The 22072-nt window shown below is 43.5% G+C and overlaps 19 non-coding genes across 19 annotated transcripts; all 19 read right to left on the reverse strand.

Moving 5' to 3' along the window:
• Positions 1-173: 173 nt before the first annotated feature.
• LOC136735531 (5S ribosomal RNA) lies at positions 174-292 on the reverse strand. Its single transcript, XR_010811068.1, has one exon. It is a non-coding gene; the product is annotated as a 5S ribosomal RNA (ribosomal RNA).
• A 1066-nt stretch (positions 293-1358) lies between these two features.
• On the reverse strand, positions 1359-1477 carry LOC136735767 (5S ribosomal RNA). The gene has a single exon (XR_010811296.1). It is a non-coding gene; the product is annotated as a 5S ribosomal RNA (ribosomal RNA).
• A 1055-nt stretch (positions 1478-2532) lies between these two features.
• LOC136735219 (5S ribosomal RNA) lies at positions 2533-2651 on the reverse strand. Its single transcript, XR_010810839.1, has one exon. It is a non-coding gene; the product is annotated as a 5S ribosomal RNA (ribosomal RNA).
• Positions 2652-3717: 1066 nt separating this feature from the next.
• LOC136735966 (5S ribosomal RNA) lies at positions 3718-3836 on the reverse strand. The gene has a single exon (XR_010811493.1). It is a non-coding gene; the product is annotated as a 5S ribosomal RNA (ribosomal RNA).
• Positions 3837-4902: 1066 nt separating this feature from the next.
• On the reverse strand, positions 4903-5021 carry LOC136736000 (5S ribosomal RNA). Its single transcript, XR_010811526.1, has one exon. It is a non-coding gene; the product is annotated as a 5S ribosomal RNA (ribosomal RNA).
• Positions 5022-6071: 1050 nt separating this feature from the next.
• Positions 6072-6190, reverse strand: LOC136735816 (5S ribosomal RNA). Its single transcript, XR_010811343.1, has one exon. It is a non-coding gene; the product is annotated as a 5S ribosomal RNA (ribosomal RNA).
• Positions 6191-7256: 1066 nt separating this feature from the next.
• LOC136735532 (5S ribosomal RNA) lies at positions 7257-7375 on the reverse strand. The gene has a single exon (XR_010811069.1). It is a non-coding gene; the product is annotated as a 5S ribosomal RNA (ribosomal RNA).
• A 1058-nt stretch (positions 7376-8433) lies between these two features.
• Positions 8434-8552, reverse strand: LOC136735533 (5S ribosomal RNA). The gene has a single exon (XR_010811070.1). It is a non-coding gene; the product is annotated as a 5S ribosomal RNA (ribosomal RNA).
• A 1066-nt stretch (positions 8553-9618) lies between these two features.
• LOC136735558 (5S ribosomal RNA) lies at positions 9619-9737 on the reverse strand. The gene has a single exon (XR_010811095.1). It is a non-coding gene; the product is annotated as a 5S ribosomal RNA (ribosomal RNA).
• Positions 9738-10792: 1055 nt separating this feature from the next.
• On the reverse strand, positions 10793-10911 carry LOC136735220 (5S ribosomal RNA). The gene has a single exon (XR_010810840.1). It is a non-coding gene; the product is annotated as a 5S ribosomal RNA (ribosomal RNA).
• Positions 10912-11976: 1065 nt separating this feature from the next.
• On the reverse strand, positions 11977-12095 carry LOC136735534 (5S ribosomal RNA). Its single transcript, XR_010811071.1, has one exon. It is a non-coding gene; the product is annotated as a 5S ribosomal RNA (ribosomal RNA).
• A 1066-nt stretch (positions 12096-13161) lies between these two features.
• LOC136735103 (5S ribosomal RNA) lies at positions 13162-13280 on the reverse strand. Its single transcript, XR_010810726.1, has one exon. It is a non-coding gene; the product is annotated as a 5S ribosomal RNA (ribosomal RNA).
• A 1050-nt stretch (positions 13281-14330) lies between these two features.
• On the reverse strand, positions 14331-14449 carry LOC136735817 (5S ribosomal RNA). Its single transcript, XR_010811344.1, has one exon. It is a non-coding gene; the product is annotated as a 5S ribosomal RNA (ribosomal RNA).
• A 1066-nt stretch (positions 14450-15515) lies between these two features.
• Positions 15516-15634, reverse strand: LOC136735535 (5S ribosomal RNA). Its single transcript, XR_010811072.1, has one exon. It is a non-coding gene; the product is annotated as a 5S ribosomal RNA (ribosomal RNA).
• Positions 15635-16692: 1058 nt separating this feature from the next.
• Positions 16693-16811, reverse strand: LOC136735537 (5S ribosomal RNA). Its single transcript, XR_010811074.1, has one exon. It is a non-coding gene; the product is annotated as a 5S ribosomal RNA (ribosomal RNA).
• Positions 16812-17877: 1066 nt separating this feature from the next.
• On the reverse strand, positions 17878-17996 carry LOC136735702 (5S ribosomal RNA). Its single transcript, XR_010811234.1, has one exon. It is a non-coding gene; the product is annotated as a 5S ribosomal RNA (ribosomal RNA).
• Positions 17997-19051: 1055 nt separating this feature from the next.
• LOC136735538 (5S ribosomal RNA) lies at positions 19052-19170 on the reverse strand. Its single transcript, XR_010811075.1, has one exon. It is a non-coding gene; the product is annotated as a 5S ribosomal RNA (ribosomal RNA).
• Positions 19171-20228: 1058 nt separating this feature from the next.
• Positions 20229-20347, reverse strand: LOC136735539 (5S ribosomal RNA). The gene has a single exon (XR_010811076.1). It is a non-coding gene; the product is annotated as a 5S ribosomal RNA (ribosomal RNA).
• Positions 20348-21405: 1058 nt separating this feature from the next.
• On the reverse strand, positions 21406-21524 carry LOC136735540 (5S ribosomal RNA). The gene has a single exon (XR_010811077.1). It is a non-coding gene; the product is annotated as a 5S ribosomal RNA (ribosomal RNA).
• Between the last annotated feature and the right edge of the window lie 548 nt (positions 21525-22072).

A 22072-nucleotide genomic window follows, 5' to 3' on the forward strand; every position in this document is an offset into this window, starting at 1 on the left:
GCTCAATTTATTTATGAATGTACCCTAGTTACTAGGGACCGTTTACGTTGGAGAACAAGATCTATTGTATGCCTGTGTATTTGGGGAAGTCAAATCTGAAATAATGATGAAATTGCGTGTATCCAAAGTTAAAACTCGTGATTTGTCGCCCTCTGGTGTGTAAAAGATGCAAAAGCTTACAGCACCTGGTATTCCCAGGCGGTCTCCCATCCAAGTACTGACCAGGCCCGAGCCTGCTTAGCTTCCGAGATCGGACGAGATCGGGCGTATTCAGGCTAGTATGGCCGTAAGCCAGAAAGGCTGTCCCTGACGCTCTACTTAAAGGGAAGGCAATATCCGTTTCTGCCGTTCATACTTACAGTTGAACTGTCTCTCTACTCTAAAGCCCGGGACACAGCAGCGCGCCGCAGATAGTCCCTGCTAACACGCCACGTTGTGGCAACATTGTGGCAACGTTGTGCGTTAGCTGGGGTGCCACACCAGACCGGAACTATATATTACAAAACGAACACATTGTCTTGATAAAACAGCTGTAATTGAGTGCCTGACACGCCAGTCAAGCGCAATCTTGAGAAGGTGTGCATTTCAGTAAGGATTTCAATTGACATGCAGTATGAAACTGAAAGGAGGTTGCATCACTATGATGCATAACATTGCATGTATTGTATTTTCAAGTGTGTGCATTCATCCTGTTGTCATTTTGTTTTGAAAGCAGAAGAATCATTCAACAGGTTGCTGAGACAAATGTAAACCAGTAAAACATATGAAGAGAAACAAACCTTGAATATAAGTTCAGTTGTTTAAACATTTGACAAACTATGGTGAGGGGGTAAGAAAACACACAAATCCAGCAGCTCCTGTATTTCAATACACCAGAACCCAATATTATTGGCGAGTCGGGTAGTCCATCATCACAGTTCGAGGGCAGGCATCATTTCAGTAATTTCATCCCGTTGCATTCACATCCGTGCCTTGAATGAGATTGAATGTGATCTTTGCTCTCAAGTATTGTCCCAAGTTTTACACTTTCGTGCTTTGCATGAATGGGAATGGAACCGTGTGTGTTGAATGAGGCTCCTTGTGAGCACTGAACTTTGTCCGGTGGAGTTCCTTTTTGTGTTGCTGTAATTGTGTCATTTCTCGATGAGAAAGATTAGGCAACATTTAGTCACTTCTAGCCATGATGCTCAATTTATTTACGAATGTACACTAGTTACTAGGGACCGTTTACGTTGGAGAACAAGATCTATTGTATGCCTGTGTATTTGGGGAAGTCAAATCTGAAATAATGATGAAATTGCGTGTATCCAAAGTTAAAACTCGTGATTTGTCGCCCTCTGGTGTGTAAAAGATGCAAAAGCTTACAGCACCTGGTATTCCAAGGCGGTCTCCCATCCAAGTACTGACCAGGCCCGAGCCTGCTTAGCTTCCGAGATCGGATGAGATCGGGCGTATTCAGGCTAGTATGGCCGTAAGCCAGGGAGGCTGTCCCTGACGCTCTACTTAAAGGGAAGGCAATATCCGTTTCTGCCGCTCATACTTGCAATTGAACTGTCTCTCTACTCTAAAGTCCGGGACACACCAGCGCGCCGCAGACAGTCCCTGCTAACACGAAACGTTGTGGCAACGTTGTGCGTTAGCTGGGGTGCCACACCAGACCGGAACTATATATTACAAAACGAACACATTGTCTTGATAAAACAGCTGTAATTGAGTGCCTGACACGCCAGTCAAGCGCAATCTTGAGAAGGTGTGCATTTCAGTAAGGATTTCAATTGACATGCAGTATGAAACTGAAAGGAGGTTGCATCACTATGATGCATAACATTGCATGTATTGTATTTTCAAGTGTGTGCATTCATCCTGTTGTCATTTTGTTTTGAAAGCAGAAGAATCATTCAACAGGTTGCTGAGACAAATGTAAACCAGTAAAACATATGAAGAGAAACAAACCTTGAATATAAGTTCAGTTGTTTAAACATTTGACAAACTATGGTGAGGGGGTAAGAAAACACACAAATCCAGCAGCTCCTGTACTTCAATACACCAGAACCCAATATTATTGGCGAGTCGGGTAGTCCATCATCACAGTTCGAGGGCAGGCATAATTTCAGTAATTTCATCCCGTTGCATTCACATCCGTGCCTTGAATGAGATTGAATGTGATCTTTGCTCTCAAGTATGTTCCCAAGTTTTACACTTTCGTGCTTTGCATGAATGGGAATGGAACCGTATGTGTTGAATGAAGCTCCTTGTGAGCACTGAACTTTGTCCGGTGGAGTTCCTTTTTGTGTTGCTGTAATTGTGTCATTTCTCGATGAGAAAGATTAGGCAACATTTAGTCACTTCTAGCCATGATGCTCAATTTATTTACGAATGTACCCTAGTTACTAGGGACCGTTTACGTTGGAGAACAAGATCTATTGTATGCCTGTGTATTTGGGGAAGTCAAATCTGAAATAATGATGAAATTGCGTGTATCCAAAGTTAAAACTCGTGATTTGTCGCCCTCTGGTGTGTAAAAGATGCAAAAGCTTACAGCACCTGGTATTTCCAGGCAGTCTCCCATCCAAGTACTGACCAGGCCCAAGCCTGCTTAGCTTCCGAGATCGGACGAGATCGGGCGTATTCAGGCTAGTATGGCCGTAAGCCAGGGAGGCTGTCCCTGACGCTCTACTTAAAGGGAAGGCAATATCCGTTTCTGCCGTTCATACTTACAGTTGAACTGTCTCTCTACTCTAAAGCCCGGGACACACCAGCGCGCCGCAGACAGTCCCTGCTTACACGCCACGTTTTGGCAACATTGTGGCAACGTTGTGCGTTAGCTGGGGTGCCACACCAGACCGGAACTATATATTACAAAACGAACACATTGTCTTGATAAAACAGCTGTAATTGAGTGCCTGACACGCCAGTCAAGCGCAATCTTGAGAAGGTGTGCATTTCAGTAAGGATTTAAATTGACATGCAGTATGAAACTGAAAGGAGGTTGCATCACTATGATGCATAACATTGCATGTATTGTATTTTCAAGTGTGTGCATTCATCCTGTTGTCATTTTGTTTTGAAAGCAGAAGAATCATTCAACAGGTTGCTGAGACAAATGTAAACCAGTAAAACATATGAAGAGAAACAAACCTTGAATATAAGTTCAGTTGTTTAAACATTTGACAAACTATGGTGAGGGGGTAAGAAAACACACAAATCCAGCAGCTCCTGTATTTCAATACACCAGAACCCAATATTATTGGCGAGTCGGGTAGTCCATCATCACAGTTCGAGGGCAGGCATCATTTCAGTAATTTCATCTTGTTGCATTCACATCCGTGCCTTGAATGAGATTGAATGTGATCTTTGCTCTCAAGTATGTTCCCAAGTTTTACACTTTCGTGCTTTGCATGAATGGGAATGGAACCGTGTGTGTTGAATGAGGCTCCTTGTGAGCACTGAACTTTGTCCGGTGGAGTTCCTTTTTGTGTTGCTGTAATTCTGTCATTTCTCGATGAGAAAGATTAGGCAACATTTAGTCACTTCTAGCCATGATGCTCAATTTATTTATGAATGTACCCTAGTTACTAGGGACCGTTTACATTGGAGAACAAGATCTATTGTATGCCTGTGTATTTGGGGAAGTCAAATCTGAAATAATGATGAAATTGCGTGTATCCAAAGTTAAAACTCGTGATATGTCGCCCTCTGGTGTGTAAAAGATGCAAAAGCTTACAGCACCTGGTATTCCCAGGCGGTCTCCCATCCAAGTACTGACCAGGCCCGAGCCTGCTTAGCTTCCGAGATCGGACGAGATCGGGCGTATTCAGGCTAGTATGGCCGTGAGCTAGGAATGCTGTCCCTGACGCTCTACTTAAAGGGAAGGCAATATCCGTTTCTGCCGTTCATACTTACAGTTGAACTGTCTCTCTACTCTAAAGCCCGGGACACACCAGCGCGCCGCAGACAGTCCCTGCTAACACGCCACGTTGTGGCAACATTGTGGCAACGTTGTGCGTTAGCTGGGGTGCCACACCAGACCGGAACTATATATTACAAAACGAACACATTGTCTTGATAAAACAGCTGTAATTGAGTGCCTGACACGCCAGTCAAGCGCAATCTTGAGAAGGTGTGCATTTCAGTAAGGATTTCAATTGACATGCAGTATGAAACTGAAAGGAGGTTGCATCACTATGATGCATAACATTGCATGTATTGTTTTTACAAGTGTGTGCATTCATCCTGTTGTCATTTTGTTTTGAAAGCAGAAGAATCATTCAACAGGTTGCTGAGACAAATGTAAACCAGTAAAACATATGAAGAGAAACAAACCTTGAATATAAGTTCAGTTGTTTAAACATTTGACAAACTATGGTGAGGGGGTAAGAAAACACACAAATCCAGCAGCTCCTGTATTTCAATACACCAGAACCCAATATTATTGGCGAGTCGGGTAGTCCATCATCACAGTTCGAGGGCAGGCATCATTTCAGTAATTTCATCCCGTTGCATTCACATCCGTGCCTTGAATGAGATTGAATGTGATCTTTGCTCTCAAGTATGTTCCCAAGTTTTACACTTTCGTGCTTTGCATGAATGGGAATGGAACCGTGTGTGTTGAATGAGGCTCCTTGTGAGCACTGAACTTTGTCCGGTGGAGTTCCTTTTTGTGTTGCTGTAATTGTGTCATTTCTCGATGAGAAAGATTAGGCAACATTTAGTCACTTCTAGCCATGATGCTCAATTTATTTACGAATGTACCCTAGTTACTAGGGACCGTTTACATTGGAGAACAAGATCTATTGTATGCCTGTGTATTTGGGGAAGTCAAATCTGAAATAATGATGAAATTGCGTGTATCCAAAGTTAAAACTCGTGATTTGTCGCCCTCTGGTGTGTAAAAGATGCAAAAGCTTACAGCACCTGGTATTCCCAGGCGGTCTCCCATCCAAGTACTGACCAGGCCCGAGCCTGCTTAGTTTCCGAGATCGGACGAGATCGGGCGTATTCAGGCTAGTATGGCCGTAAGCCAGGGAGGCTGTCCCTGACGCTCTACTTAAAGGGAAGGCAATATCCGTTTCTGCCGCTCATACTTACAGTTGAACTGTCTCTCTACTCTAAAGTCCGGGACACACCAGCACGCCGCAGACAGTCCCTGCTAACACGAAACGTTGTGGCAACGTTGTGCGTTAGCTGGGGTGCCACACCAGACCTATGTATTACAAAACGAACACATTGTCTTGATAAAACAGCTGTAATTGAGTGCCTGACACGCCATTCAAGCGCAATCTTGAGAAGGTGTGCATTTCAGTAAGGATTTCAATTGACATGCAGTATGAAACTGAAAGGAGGTTGCATCACTATGATGCATAACATTGCATGTATTGTATTTTCAAGTGTGTGCATTCATCCTGTTGTCATTTTGTTTTGAAAGCAGAAGAATCATTCAACAGGTTGCTGAGACAAATGTAAACCAGTAAAACATATGAAGAGAAACAAACCTTGAATATAAGTTCAGTTGTTTAAACATTTGACAAACTATGGTGAGGGGGTAAGAAAACACACAAATCCAGCAGCTCCTGTATTTCAATACACCAGAACCCAATATTATTGGCGAGTCGGGTAGTCCATCATCACAGTTCGAGGGCAGGCATCATTTCAGTAATTTCATCCCGTTGCATTCACATCCGTGCCTTGAATGAGATTGAATGTGATCTTTGCTCTCAAGTATGTTCCCAAGTTTTACACTTTCGTGCTTTGCATGAATGGGAATGGAACCGTGTGTGTTGAATGAGGCTCCTTGTGAGCACTGAACTTTGTCCGGTGGAGTTCCTTTTTGTGTTGCTGTAATTGTGTCATTTCTCGATGAGAAAGATTAGGCAACATTTAGTCACTTCTAGCCATGATGCTCAATTTATTTACGAATGTACCCTAGTTACTAGGGACCGTTTACGTTGGAGAACAAGATCTATTGTATGCCTGTGTATTTGGGGAAGTCAAATCTGAAATAATGATGAAATTGCGTGTATCCAAAGTTAAAACTCGTGATTTGTCGCCCTCTGGTGTGTAAAAGATGCAAAAGCTTACAGCACCTGGTATTCCCAGGCGGTCTCCCATCCAAGTACTGACCAGGCCCGAGCCTGCTTGGCTTCCGAGATCGGACGAGATCGGGCGTATTCAGGCTAGTATGGCCGTAAGCCAGGGAGGCTGTCCCTGACGCTCTACTTAAAGGGAAGGCAATATCCGTTTCTGCCGTTCATACTTACAGTTGAACTGTCTCTCTACTCTAAAGCCCGGGACACACCAGCGCGCCGCAGACAGTCCCTGCTAACACGCCACGTTGTGGCAACATTGTGGCAACGTTGTGCGTTAGCTGGGGTGCCACACCAGACCGGAACTATATTTTACAAAACGAACACATTGTCTTGATAAAACAGCTGTAATTGAGTGCCTGACACGCCAGTCAAGCGCAATCTTGAGAAGGTGTGCATTTCAGTAAGGATTTCAATTGACATGCAGTATGAAACTGAAAGGAGGTTGCATCACTATGATGCATAACATTGCATGTATTGTATTTTCAAGTGTGTGCATTCATCCTGTTGTCATTTTGTTTTGAAAGCAGAAGAATCATTCAACAGGTTGCTGAGACAAATGTAAACCAGTAAAACATATGAAGAGAAACAAACCTTGAATATAAGTTCAGTTGTTTAAACATTTGACAAACTATGGTGAGGGGGTAAGAAATGACACAAATCCAGCAGCTCCTGTATTTCAATACACCAGAAGCCAATATTATTGGCGAGTCGGGTAGTCCATCATCACAGTTCGAGGGCAGGCATCATTTCAGTAATTTCATCCCGTTGCATTCACATCCGTGCCTTGAATGAGATTGAATGTGATCTTTGCTCTCAAGTATGTTCCCAAGTTTTACACTTTCGTGCTTTGCATGAATGGGAATGGAACCGTGTGTGTTGAATGAGGCTCCTTGTGAGCACTGAACTTTGTCCGGTGGAGTTCCTTTTTGTGTTGCTGTAATTGTGTAATTTCTCGATGAGAAAGATTAGGCAACATTTAGTCACTTCTAGCCATGATGCTCAATTTATTTACGAATGTACCCTAGTTACTAGGGACCGTTTACGTTGGAGAACAAGATCTATTGTATGCCTGTGTATTTGGGGAAGTCAAATCTGAAATAATGATGAAATTGCGAGTATCCAAAGTTAAAACTCGTGATTTGTCGCCCTCTGGTGTGTAAAAGATGCAAAAGCTTACAGCACCTGGTATTCCCAGGCGGTCTCCCATCCAAGTACTGACCAGGCCCGAGCCTGCTTAGCTTCCGAGATCGGACGAGATCGGGCGTATTCAGGCTAGTATGGCCGTAAGCCAGGGAGGCTGTCCCTGACGCTCTACTTAAAGGGAAGGCAATATCCGTTTCTGCCGCTCATACTTGCAGTTGAACTGTCTCTCTACTCTAAAGTCCGGGACACACCAGCGCGCCGCAGACAGTCCCTGCTAACACGAAACGTTGTGGCAACGTTGTGCGTTAGCTGGGGTGCCACACCAGACCGGAACTATATATTACAAAACGAACACATTGTCTTGATAAAACAGCTGTAATTGAGTGCCTGACACGCCAGTCAAGCGCAATCTTGAGAAGGTGTGCATTTCAGTAAGGATTTCAATTGACATGCAGTATGAAACTGAAAGGAGGTTGCATCACTATGATGCATAACATTGCATGTATTGTATTTTCAAGTGTGTGCATTCATCCTGTTGTCATTTTGTTTTGAAAGTAGAAGAATCATTTTTGCTGAGGTTGCTGAGACAAATGTAAACCAGTAAAACATATGAAGAGAAACAAACCTTGAATATAAGTTCAGTTGTTTAAACATTTGACAAACTATGGTGAGGGGGTAAGAAAACACACAAATCCAGCAGCTCCTGTATTTCAATACACCAGAACCCAATATTATTGGCGAGTCGGGTAGTCCATCATCACAGTTCGAGGGCAGGCATCATTTCAGTAATTTCATCCCGTTGCATTCACATCCGTGCCTTGAATGAGATTGAATGTGATCTTTGCTCTCAAGTATGTTCCCAAGTTTTACACTTTCGTGCTTTGCATGAATGGGAATGGAACCGTGTGTGTTGAATGAGGCTCCTTGTGAGCACTGAACTTTGTCCGGTGGAGTTCCTTTTTGTGTTGCTGTAATTGTGTCATTTCTCGATGAGAAAGATTAGGCAACATTTAGTCACTTCTAGCCATGATGCTCAATTTATTTATGAATGTACCCTAGTTACTAGGGACCGTTTACGTTGGAGAACAAGATCTATTGTATGCCTGTGTATTTGGGGAAGTCAAATCTGAAATAATGATGAAATTGCGTGTATCCAAAGTTAAAACTCGTGATTTGTCGCCCTCTGGTGTGTAAAAGATGCAAAAGCTTACAGCACCTGGTATTCCCAGGCGGTCTCCCATCCAAGTACTGACCAGGCCCGAGCCTGCTTAGCTTCCGAGATCGGACGAGATCGGGCGTATTCAGGCTAGTATGGCCGTAAGCCAGAAAGGCTGTCCCTGACGCTCTACTTAAAGGGAAGGCAATATCCGTTTCTGCCGTTCATACTTACAGTTGAACTGTCTCTCTACTCTAAAGCCCGGGACACAGCAGCGCGCCGCAGATAGTCCCTGCTAACACGCCACGTTGTGGCAACATTGTGGCAACGTTGTGCGTTAGCTGGGGTGCCACACCAGACCGGAACTATATATTACAAAACGAACACATTGTCTTGATAAAACAGCTGTAATTGAGTGCCTGACACGCCAGTCAAGCGCAATCTTGAGAAGGTGTGCATTTCAGTAAGGATTTCAATTGACATGCAGTATGAAACTGAAAGGAGGTTGCATCACTATGATGCATAACATTGCATGTATTGTATTTTCAAGTGTGTGCATTCATCCTGTTGTCATTTTGTTTTGAAAGCAGAAGAATCATTCAACAGGTTGCTGAGACAAATGTAAACCAGTAAAACATATGAAGAGAAACAAACCTTGAATATAAGTTCAGTTGTTTAAACATTTGACAAACTATGGTGAGGGGGTAAGAAAACACACAAATCCAGCAGCTCCTGTATTTCAATACACCAGAACCCAATATTATTGGCGAGTCGGGTAGTCCATCATCACAGTTCGAGGGCAGGCATCATTTCAGTAATTTCATCCCGTTGCATTCACATCCGTGCCTTGAATGAGATTGAATGTGATCTTTGCTCTCAAGTATTGTCCCACGTTTTACACTTTCGTGCTTTGCATGAATGGGAATGGAACCGTGTGTGTTGAATGAGGCTCCTTGTGAGCACTGAACTTTGTCCGGTGGAGTTCCTTTTTGTGTTGCTGTAATTGTGTCATTTCTCGATGAGAAAGATTAGGCAACATTTAGTCACTTCTAGCCATGATGCTCAATTTATTTACGAATGTACACTAGTTACTAGGGACCGTTTACGTTGGAGAACAAGATCTATTGTATGCCTGTGTATTTGGGGAAGTCAAATCTGAAATAATGATGAAATTGCGTGTATCCAAAGTTAAAACTCGTGATTTGTCGCCCTCTGGTGTGTAAAAGATGCAAAAGCTTACAGCACCTGGTATTCCCAGGCGGTCTCCCATCCAAGTACTGACCAGGCCCGAGCCTGCTTAGCTTCCGAGATCGGATGAGATCGGGCGTATTCAGGCTAGTATGGCCGTAAGCCAGAGAGGCTGTCCCTGACGCTCTACTTAAAGGGAAGGCAATATCCGTTTCTGCCGCTCATACTTGCAATTGAACTGTCTCTCTACTCTAAAGTCCGGGACACACCAGCGCGCCGCAGACAGTCCCTGCTAACACGAAACGTTGTGGCAACGTTGTGCGTTAGCTGGGGTGCCACACCAGACCGGAACTATATATTACAAAACGAACACATTGTCTTGATAAAACAGCTGTAATTGAGTGCCTGACACGCCAGTCAAGCGCAATCTTGAGAAGGTGTGCATTTCAGTAAGGATTTCAATTGACATGCAGTATGAAACTGAAAGGAGGTTGCATCACTATGATGCATAACATTGCATGTATTGTATTTTCAAGTGTGTGCATTCATCCTGTTGTCATTTTGTTTTGAAAGCAGAAGAATCATTCAACAGGTTGCTGAGACAAATGTAAACCAGTAAAACATATGAAGAGAAACAAACCTTGAATATAAGTTCAGTTGTTTAAACATTTGACAAACTATGGTGAGGGGGTAAGAAAACACACAAATCCAGCAGCTCCTGTACTTCAATACACCAGAACCCAATATTATTGGCGAGTCGGGTAGTCCATCATCACAGTTCGAGGGCAGGCATAATTTCAGTAATTTCATCCCGTTGCATTCACATCCGTGCCTTGAATGAGATTGAATGTGATCTTTGCTCTCAAGTATGTTCCCAAGTTTTACACTTTCGTGCTTTGCATGAATGGGAATGGAACCGTATGTGTTGAATGAAGCTCCTTGTGAGCACTGAACTTTGTCCGGTGGAGTTCCTTTTTGTGTTGCTGTAATTGTGTCATTTCTCGATGAGAAAGATTAGGCAACATTAAGTCACTTCTAGCCATGATGCTCAATTTATTTACGAATGTACCCTAGTTACTAGGGACCGTTTACGTTGGAGAACAAGATCTATTGTATGCCTGTGTATTTGGGGAAGTCAAATCTGAAATAATGATGAAATTGCGTGTATCCAAAGTTAAAACTCGTGATTTGTCGCCCTCTGGTGTGTAAAAGATGCAAAAGCTTACAGCACCTGGTATTTCCAGGCAGTCTCCCATCCAAGTACTGACCAGGCCCAAGCCTGCTTAGCTTCCGAGATCGGACGAGATCGGGCGTATTCAGGCTAGTATGGCCGTAAGCCAGGGAGGCTGTCCCTGACGCTCTACTTAAAGGGAAGGCAATATCCGTTTCTGCCGTTCATACTTACAGTTGAACTGTCTCTCTACTCTAAAGCCCGGGACACACCAGCGCGCCGCAGACAGTCCCTGCTAACACGCCACGTTGTGGCAACATTGTGGCAACGTTGTGCGTTAGCTGGGGTGCCACACCAGACCGGAACTATATATTACAAAACGAACACATTGTCTTGATAAAACAGCTGTAATTGAGTGCCTGACACGCCAGTCAAGCGCAATCTTGAGAAGGTGTGCATTTCAGTAAGGATTTAAATTGACATGCAGTATGAAACTGAAAGGAGGTTGCATCACTATGATGCATAACATTGCATGTATTGTATTTTCAAGTGTGTGCATTCATCCTGTTGTCATTTTGTTTTGAAAGCAGAAGAATCATTCAACAGGTTGCTGAGACAAATGTAAACCAGTAAAACATATGAAGAGAAACAAACCTTGAATATAAGTTCAGTTGTTTAAACATTTGACAAACTATGGTGAGGGGGTAAGAAAACACACAAATCCAGCAGCTCCTGTATTTCAATACACCAGAACCCAATATTATTGGCGAGTCGGGTAGTCCATCATCACAGTTCGAGGGCAGGCATCATTTCAGTAATTTCATCTTGTTGCATTCACATCCGTGCCTGAATGAGATTGAATGTGATCTTTGCTCTCAAGTATGTTCCCAAGTTTTACACTTTCGTGCTTTGCATGAATGGGAATGGAACCGTGTGTGTTGAATGAGGCTCCTTGTGAGCACTGAACTTTGTCCGGTGGAGTTCCTTTTTGTGTTGCTGTAATTCTGTCATTTCTCGATGAGAAAGATTAGGCAACATTTAGTCACTTCTAGCCATGATGCTCAATTTATTTATGAATGTACCCTAGTTACTAGGGACCGTTTACATTGGAGAACAAGATTTATTGTATGCCTGTGTATTTGGGGAAGTCAAATCTGAAATAATGATGAAATTGCGTGTATCCAAAGTTAAAACTCGTGATATGTCGCCCTCTGGTGTGTAAAAGATGCAAAAGCTTACAGCACCTGGTATTCCCAGGCGGTCTCCCATCCAAGTACTGACCAGGCCCGAGCCTGCTTAGCTTCCGAGATCGGACGAGATCGGGCGTATTCAGGCTAGTATGGCCGTAAGCTAGGAATGCTGTCCCTGACGCTCTACTTAAAGGGAAGGCAATATCCGTTTCTGCCGTTCATACTTACAGTTGAACTGTCTCTCTACTCTAAAGCCCGGGACACACCAGCGCGCCGCAGACAGTCCCTGCTAACACGCCACGTTGTGGCAACATTGTGGCAACGTTGTGCGTTAGCTGGGGTGCCACACCAGACCGGAACTATATATTACAAAACGAACACATTGTCTTGATAAAACAGCTGTAATTGAGTGCCTGACACGCCAGTCAAGCGCAATCTTGAGAAGGTGTGCATTTCAGTAAGGATTTCAATTGACATGCAGTATGAAACTGAAAGGAGGTTGCATCACTATGATGCATAACATTGCATGTATTGTTTTTACAAGTGTGTGCATTCATCCTGTTGTCATTTTGTTTTGAAAGCAGAAGAATCATTCAACAGGTTGCTGAGACAAATGTAAACCAGTAAAACATATGAAGAGAAACAAACCTTGAATATAAGTTCAGTTGTTTAAACATTTGACAAACTATGGTGAGGGGGTAAGAAAACACACAAATCCAGCAGCTCCTGTATTTCAATACACCAGAACCCAATATTATTGGCGAGTCGGGTAGTCCATCATCACAGTTCGAGGGCAGGCATCATTTCAGTAATTTCATCCCGTTGCATTCACATCCGTGCCTTGAATGAGATTGAATGTGATCTTTGCTCTCAAGTATGTTCCCAAGTTTTACACTTTCGTGCTTTGCATGAATGGGAATGGAACCGTGTGTGTTGAATGAGGCTCCTTGTGAGCACTGAACTTTGTCCGGTGGAGTTCCTTTTTGTGTTGCTGTAATTGTGTCATTTCTCGATGAGAAAGATTAGGCAACATTTAGTCACTTCTAGCCATGATGCTCAATTTATTTACGAATGTACCCTAGTTACTAGGGACCGTTTACATTGGAGAACAAGATCTATTGTATGCCTGTGTATTTGGGGAAGTCAAATCTGAAATAATGATGAAATTGCGTGTATCCAAAGTTAAAACTCGTGATTTGTCGCCCTCTGGTGTGTAAAAGATGCAAAAGCTTACAGCACCTGGTATTCCCAGGCGGTCTCCCATCCAAGTACTGACCAGGCCCGAGCCTGCTTAGTTTCCGAGATCGGACGAGATCGGGCGTATTCAGGCTAGTATGGCCGTAAGCCAGGGAGGCTGTCCCTGACGCTCTACTTAAAGGGAAGGCAATATCCGTTTCTGCCGCTCATACTTACAGTTGAACTGTCTCTCTACTCTAAAGTCCGGGACACACCAGCACGCCGCAGACAGTCCCTGCTAACACGAAACGTTGTGGCAACGTTGTGCGTTAGCTGGGGTGCCACACCAGACCTATGTATTACAAAACGAACACATTGTCTTGATAAAACAGCTGTAATTGAGTGCCTGACACGCCATTCAAGCGCAATCTTGAGAAGGTGTGCATTTCAGTAAGGATTTCAATTGACATGCAGTATGAAACTGAAAGGAGGTTGCATCACTATGATGCATAACATTGCATGTATTGTATTTTCAAGTGTGTGCATTCATCCTGTTGTCATTTTGTTTTGAAAGCAGAAGAATCATTCAACAGGTTGCTGAGACAAATGTAAACCAGTAAAACATATGAAGAGAAACAAACCTTGAATATAAGTTCAGTTGTTTAAACATTTGACAAACTATGGTGAGGGGGTAAGAAAACACACAAATCCAGCAGCTCCTGTATTTCAATACACCAGAACCCAATATTATTGGCGAGTCGGGTAGTCCATCATCACAGTTCGAGGGCAGGCATCATTTCAGTAATTTCATCCCGTTGCATTCACATCCGTGCCTTGAATGAGATTGAATGTGATCTTTGCTCTCAAGTATGTTCCCAAGTTTTACACTTTCGTGCTTTGCATGAATGGGAATGGAACCGTGTGTGTTGAATGAGGCTCCTTGTGAGCACTGAACTTTGTCCGGTGGAGTTCCTTTTTGTGTTGCTGTAATTGTGTCATTTCTCGATGAGAAAGATTAGGCAACATTTAGTCACTTCTAGCCATGATGCTCAATTTATTTACGAATGTACCCTAGTTACTAGGGACCGTTTACGTTGGAGAACAAGATCTATTGTATGCCTGTGTATTTGGGGAAGTCAAATCTGAAATAATGATGAAATTGCGTGTATCCAAAGTTAAAACTCGTGATTTGTCGCCCTCTGGTGTGTAAAAGATGCAAAAGCTTACAGCACCTGGTATTCCCAGGCGGTCTCCCATCCAAGTACTGACCAGGCCCGAGCCTGCTTGGCTTCCGAGATCGGACGAGATCGGGCGTATTCAGGCTAGTATGGCCGTAAGCCAGGGAGGCTGTCCCTGACGCTCTACTTAAAGGGAAGGCAATATCCGTTTCTGCCGTTCATACTTACAGTTGAACTGTCTCTCTACTCTAAAGCCCGGGACACACCAGCGCGCCGCAGACAGTCCCTGCTAACACGCCACGTTGTGGCAACATTGTGGCAACGTTGTGCGTTAGCTGGGGTGCCACACCAGACCGGAACTATATTTTACAAAACGAACACATTGTCTTGATAAAACAGCTGTAATTGAGTGCCTGACACGCCAGTCAAGCGCAATCTTGAGAAGGTGTGCATTTCAGTAAGGATTTCAATTGACATGCAGTATGAAACTGAAAGGAGGTTGCATCACTATGATGCATAACATTGCATGTATTGTATTTTCAAGTGTGTGCATTCATCCTGTTGTCATTTTGTTTTGAAAGCAGAAGAATCATTCAACAGGTTGCTGAGACAAATGTAAACCAGTAAAACATATGAAGAGAAACAAACCTTGAATATAAGTTCAGTTGTTTAAACATTTGACAAACTATGGTGAGGGGGTAAGAAATGACACAAATCCAGCAGCTCCTGTATTTCAATACACCAGAAGCCAATATTATTGGCGAGTCGGGTAGTCCATCATCACAGTTCGAGGGCAGGCATCATTTCAGTAATTTCATCCCGTTGCATTCACATCCGTGCCTTGAATGAGATTGAATGTGATCTTTGCTCTCAAGTATGTTCCCAAGTTTTACACTTTCGTGCTTTGCATGAATGGGAATGGAACCGTGTGTGTTGAATGAGGCTCCTTGTGAGCACTGAACTTTGTCCGGTGGAGTTCCTTTTTGTGTTGCTGTAATTGTGTAATTTCTCGATGAGAAAGATTAGGCAACATTTAGTCACTTCTAGCCATGATGCTCAATTTATTTACGAATGTACCCTAGTTACTAGGGACCGTTTACGTTGGAGAACAAGATCTATTGTATGCCTGTGTATTTGGGGAAGTCAAATCTGAAATAATGATGAAATTGCGAGTATCCAAAGTTAAAACTCGTGATTTGTCGCCCTCTGGTGTGTAAAAGATGCAAAAGCTTACAGCACCTGGTATTCCCAGGCGGTCTCCCATCCAAGTACTGACCAGGCCCGAGCCTGCTTAGCTTCCGAGATCGGACGAGATCGGGCGTATTCAGGCTAGTATGGCCGTAAGCCAGGGAGGCTGTCCCTGACGCTCTACTTAAAGGGAAGGCAATATCCGTTTCTGCCGCTCATACTTGCAGTTGAACTGTCTCTCTACTCTAAAGTCCGGGACACACCAGCGCGCCGCAGACAGTCCCTGCTAACACGAAACGTTGTGGCAACGTTGTGCGTTAGCTGGGGTGCCACACCAGACCGGAACTATATATTACAAAACGAACACATTGTCTTGATAAAACAGCTGTAATTGAGTGCCTGACACGCCAGTCAAGCGCAATCTTGAGAAGGTGTGCATTTCAGTAAGGATTTCAATTGACATGCAGTATGAAACTGAAAGGAGGTTGCATCACTATGATGCATAACATTGCATGTATTGTATTTTCAAGTGTGTGCATTCATCCTGTTGTCATTTTGTTTTGAAAGTAGAAGAATCATTTTTGCTGAGGTTGCTGAGACAAATGTAAACCAGTAAAACATATGAAGAGAAACAAACCTTGAATATAAGTTCAGTTGTTTAAACATTTGACAAACTATGGTGAGGGGGTAAGAAAACACACAAATCCAGCAGCTCCTGTATTTCAATACACCAGAACCCAATATTATTGGCGAGTCGGGTAGTCCATCATCACAGTTCGAGGGCAGGCATCATTTCAGTAATTTCATCCCGTTGCATTCACATCCGTGCCTTGAATGAGATTGAATGTGATCTTTGCTCTCAAGTATGTTCCCAAGTTTTACACTTTCGTGCTTTGCATGAATGGGAATGGAACCGTGTGTGTTGAATGAGGCTCCTTGTGAGCACTGAACTTTGTCCGGTGGAGTTCCTTTTTGTGTTGCTGTAATTGTGTCATTTCTCGATGAGAAAGATTAGGCAACATTTAGTCACTTCTAGCCATGATGCTCAATTTATTTATGAATGTACCCTAGTTACTAGGGACCGTTTACGTTGGAGAACAAGATCTATTGTATGCCTGTGTATTTGGGGAAGTCAAATCTGAAATAATGATGAAATTGCGTGTATCCAAAGTTAAAACTCGTGATTTGTCGCCCTCTGGTGTGTAAAAGATGCAAAAGCTTACAGCACCTGGTATTCCCAGGCGGTCTCCCATCCAAGTACTGACCAGGCCCGAGCCTGCTTAGCTTCCGAGATCGGACGAGATCGGGCGTATTCAGGCTAGTATGGCCGTAAGCCAGGGAGGCTGTCCCTGACGCTCTACTTAAAGGGAAGGCAATATCCGTTTCTGCCGTTCATACTTACAGTTGAACTGTCTCTCTACTCTAAAGCCCGGGACACACCAGCGCGCCGCAGACAGTCCCTGATAACACGCCACGTTGTGGCAACATTGTGGCAACGTTGTGCGTTAGCTGGGGTGCCACACCAGACCGGAACTATATATTACAAAACGAACACATTCTCTTGATAAAACAGCTGTAATTGAGTGCCTGACACGCCAGTCAAGCGCAATCTTGAGAAGGTGTGCATTTCAGTAAGGATTTCAATTGTCATGCAGTATGAAACTGAAAGGAGGTTGCATCACTATGATGCATTACATTGCATGTATTGTATTTTCAAGTGTGTGCATTCATCCTGTTGTCATTTTGTTTTGAAAGCAGAAGAATCATTCAACAGGTTGCTGAGACAAATGTAAACCAGTAAAACATATGAAGAGAAACAAACCTTGAATATAAGTTCAGTTGTTTAAACATTTGACAAACTATGGTGAGGGGGTAAGAAAACACACAAATCCAGCAGCTCCTGTATTTCAATACACCAGAACCCAATATTATTGGCGAGTCGGGTAGTCCATCATCACAGTTCGAGGGCAGGCATCATTTCAGTAATTTCATCCCGTTGCATTCACATCCGTGCCTTGAATGAGATTGAATGTGATCTTTGCTCTCAAGTATGTTCCCAAGTTTTACACTTTCGTGCTTTGCATGAATGGGAATGGAACCGTGTGTGTTGAATGAGGCTCCTTGTGAGCACTGAACTCTGTCCGGTGGAGTTCCTTTTTGTGTTGCTGTAATTGTGTCATTTCTCGATGAGAAAGATTAGGCAACATTTAGTCACTTCTAGCCATGATGCTCAATTTATTTACGAATGTACCCTAGTTACTAGGGACCGTTTACGTTGGAGAACAAGATCTATTGTATGCCTGTGTATTTGGGGAAGTCAAATCTGAAATAATGATGAAATTGCGTGTATCCAAAGTTAAAACTCGTGATTTGTCGCCCTCTGGTGTGTAAAAGATGCAAAAGCTTACAGCACCTGGTTTTCCCAGGTGGTCTCCCATCCAAGTACTGACCAGGCCCGAGCCTGCTTAGCTTCCGAGATCGGACGAGATCGGGCGTATTCAGGCTAGTATGGCCGTAAGCCAGGGAGGCTGTCCCTGACGCTCTACTTAAAGGGAAGGCAATATCCGTTTCTGCCGCTCATACTTGCAGTTGAACTGTCTCTCTACTCTAAAGTCCGGGACACACCAGCGCGCCGCAGACAGTCCCTGCTAACACGAAACGTTGTGGCAACGTTGTACGTTAGCTGGGGTGCCACACCAGACCGGAACTATATATTACAAAACGAACACATTGTCTTGATAAAACAGCTGTAATTGAGTGCCTGACACGCCAGTCAAGCGCAATCTTGAGAAGGTGTGCATTTCAGTAAGGATTTCAATTGACATGCAGTATGAAACTGAAAGGAGGTTGCATCACTATGATGCATAACATTGCATGTATTGTATTTTCAAGTGTGTGCATTCATCCTGTTGTCATTTTGTTTTGAAAGCAGAAGAATCATTCAACAGGTTGCTGAGACAAATGTAAACCAGTAAAACATATGAAGAGAAACAAACCTTGAATATAAGTTCAGTTGTTTAAACATTTGACAAACTATGGTGAGGGGGTAAGAAAACACACAAATCCAGCAGCTCCTGTATTTCAATACACCAGAACCCAATATTATTGGCGAGTCGGGTAGTCCATCATCACAGTTCGAGGGCAGGCATCATTTCAGTAATTTCATCCCGTTGCATTCACATCCGTGCCTTGAATGAGATTGAATGTGATCTTTGCTCTCAAGTATGTTCCCAAGTTTTACACTTTCGTGCTTTGCATGAATGGGAATGGAACCGTGTGTGTTGAATGAGGCTCCTTGTGAGCACTGAACTTTGTCCGGTGGAGTTCCTTTTTGTGTTGCTGTAATTGTGTAATTTCTCGATGAGAAAGATTAGGCAACATTTAGTCACTTCTAGCCATGATGCTCAATTTATTTACGAATGTACCCTAGTTACTAGGGACCGTTTACGTTGGAGAACAAGATCTATTGTATGCCTGTGTATTTGGGGAAGTCAAATCTGAAATAATGATGAAATTGCGTGTATCCAAAGTTAAAACTCGTGATTTGTCGCCCTCTGGTGTGTAAAAGATGCAAAAGCTTACAGCACCTGGTATTCCCAGGCGGTCTCCCATCCAAGTACTGACCAGGCCCGAGCCTGCTTAGCTTCCGAGATCGGACGAGATCGGGCGTATTCAGGCTAGTATGGCCGTAAGCCAGGGAGGCTGTCCCTGACGCTCTACTTAAAGGGAAGGCAATATCCGTTTCTGCCGCTCATACTTGCAGTTGAACTGTCTCTCTACTCTAAAGTCCGGGACACACCAGCGCGCCGCAGACAGTCCCTGCTAACACGAAACGTTGTGGCAACGTTGTGCGTTAGCTGGGGTGCCACACCAGACCGGAACTATATATTACAAAACGAACACATTGTCTTGATAAAACAGCTGTAATTGAGTGCCTGACACGCCAGTCAAGCGCAATCTTGAGAAGGTGTGCATTTCAGTAAGGATTTCAATTGACATGCAGTATGAAACTGAAAGGAGGTTGCATCACTATGATGCATAACATTGCATGTATTGTATTTTCAAGTGTGTGCATTCATCCTGTTGTCATTTTGTTTTGAAAGTAGAAGAATCATTTTTGCTGAGGTTGCTGAGACAAATGTAAACCAGTAAAACATATGAAGAGAAACAAACCTTGAATATAAGTTCAGTTGTTTAAACATTTGACAAACTATGGTGAGGGGGTAAGAAAACACACAAATCCAGCAGCTCCTGTATTTCAATACACCAGAACCCAATATTATTGGCGAGTCGGGTAGTCCATCATCACAGTTCGAGGGCAGGCATCATTTCAGTAATTTCATCCCGTTGCATTCACATCCGTGCCTTGAATGAGATTGAATGTGATCTTTGCTCTCAAGTATGTTCCCAAGTTTTACACTTTCGTGCTTTGCATGAATGGGAATGGAACCGTGTGTGTTGAATGAGGCTCCTTGTGAGCACTGAACTTTGTCCGGTGGAGTTCCTTTTTGTGTTGCTGTAATTGTGTAATTTCTCGATGAGAAAGATTAGGCAACATTTAGTCACTTCTAGCCATGATGCTCAATTTATTTACGAATGTACCCTAGTTACTAGGGACCGTTTACGTTGGAGAACAAGATCTATTGTATGCCTGTGTATTTGGGGAAGTCAAATCTGAAATAATGATGAAATTGCGTGTATCCAAAGTTAAAACTCGTGATTTGTCGCCCTCTGGTGTGTAAAAGATGCAAAAGCTTACAGCACCTGGTATTCCCAGGCGGTCTCCCATCCAAGTACTGACCAGGCCCGAGCCTGCTTAGCTTCCGAGATCGGACGAGATCGGGCGTATTCAGGCTAGTATGGCCGTAAGCCAGGGAGGCTGTCCCTGACGCTCTACTTAAAGGGAAGGCAATATCCGTTTCTGCCGCTCATACTTGCAGTTGAACTGTCTCTCTACTCTAAAGTCCGGGACACACCAGCGCGCCGCAGACAGTCCCTGCTAACACGAAACGTTGTGGCAACGTTGTGCGTTAGCTGGGGTGCCACACCAGACCGGAACTATATATTACAAAACGAACACATTGTCTTGATAAAACAGCTGTAATTGAGTGCCTGACACGCCAGTCAAGCGCAATCTTGAGAAGGTGTGCATTTCAGTAAGGATTTCAATTGACATGCAGTATGAAACTGAAAGGAGGTTGCATCACTATGATGCATAACATTGCATGTATTGTATTTTCAAGTGTGTGCATTCATCCTGTTGTCATTTTGTTTTGAAAGTAGAAGAATCATTTTTGCTGAGGTTGCTGAGACAAATGTAAACCAGTAAAACATATGAAGAGAAACAAACCTTGAATATAAGTTCAGTTGTTTAAACATTTGACAAACTATGGTGAGGGGGTAAGAAAACACACAAATCCAGCAGCTCCTGTATTTCAATACACCAGAACCCAATATTATTGGCGAGTCGGGTAGTCCATCATCACAGTTCGAGGGCAGGCATCATTTCAGTAATTTCATCCCGTTGCATTCACATCCGTGCCTTGAATGAGATTGAATGTGATCTTTGCTCTCAAGTATGTTCCCAAGTTTTACACTTTCGTGCTTTGCATGAATGGGAATGGAACCGTGTGTGTTGAATGAGGCTCCTTGTGAGCACTGAACTTTGTCCGGTGGAGTTCCTTTTTGTGTTGCTGTAATTGTGTCATTTCTCGATGAGAAAGATTAGGCAACATTTAGTCACTTCTAGCCATGATGCTCAATTTATTTATGAATGTACCCTAGTTACTAGGGACCGTTTACGTTGGAGAACAAGATCTATTGTATGCCTGTGTATTTGGGGAAGTCAAATCTGAAATAATGATGAAATTGCGTGTATCCAAAGTTAAAACTCGTGATTTGTCGCCCTCTGGTGTGTAAAAGATGCAAAAGCTTACAGCACCTGGTATTCCCAGGCGGTCTCCCATCCAAGTACTGACCAGGCCCGAGCCTGCTTAGCTTCCGAGATCGGACGAGATCGGGCGTATTCAGGCTAGTATGGCCGTAAGCCAGAAAGGCTGTCCCTGACGCTCTACTTAAAGGGAAGGCAATATCCGTTTCTGCCGTTCATACTTACAGTTGAACTGTCTCTCTACTCTAAAGCCCGGGACACAGCAGCGCGCCGCAGATAGTCCCTGCTAACACGCCACGTTGTGGCAACATTGTGGCAACGTTGTGCGTTAGCTGGGGTGCCACACCAGACCGGAACTATATATTACAAAACGAACACATTGTCTTGATAAAACAGCTGTAATTGAGTGCCTGACACGCCAGTCAAGCGCAATCTTGAGAAGGTGTGCATTTCAGTAAGGATTTCAATTGACATGCAGTATGAAACTGAAAGGAGGTTGCATCACTATGATGCATAACATTGCATGTATTGTATTTTCAAGTGTGTGCATTCATCCTGTTGTCATTTTGTTTTGAAAGCAGAAGAATCATTCAACAGGTTGCTGAGACAAATGTAAACCAGTAAAACATATGAAGAGAAACAAACCTTGAATATAAGTTCAGTTGTTTAAACATTTGACAAACTATGGTGAGGGGGTAAGAAAACA

Source organism: Amia ocellicauda, unplaced genomic scaffold, assembly GCF_036373705.1.
Source record: "Amia ocellicauda isolate fAmiCal2 unplaced genomic scaffold, fAmiCal2.hap1 HAP1_SCAFFOLD_41, whole genome shotgun sequence".
Classification (NCBI taxonomy): Eukaryota; Metazoa; Chordata; class Actinopteri; order Amiiformes; family Amiidae; genus Amia; species Amia ocellicauda.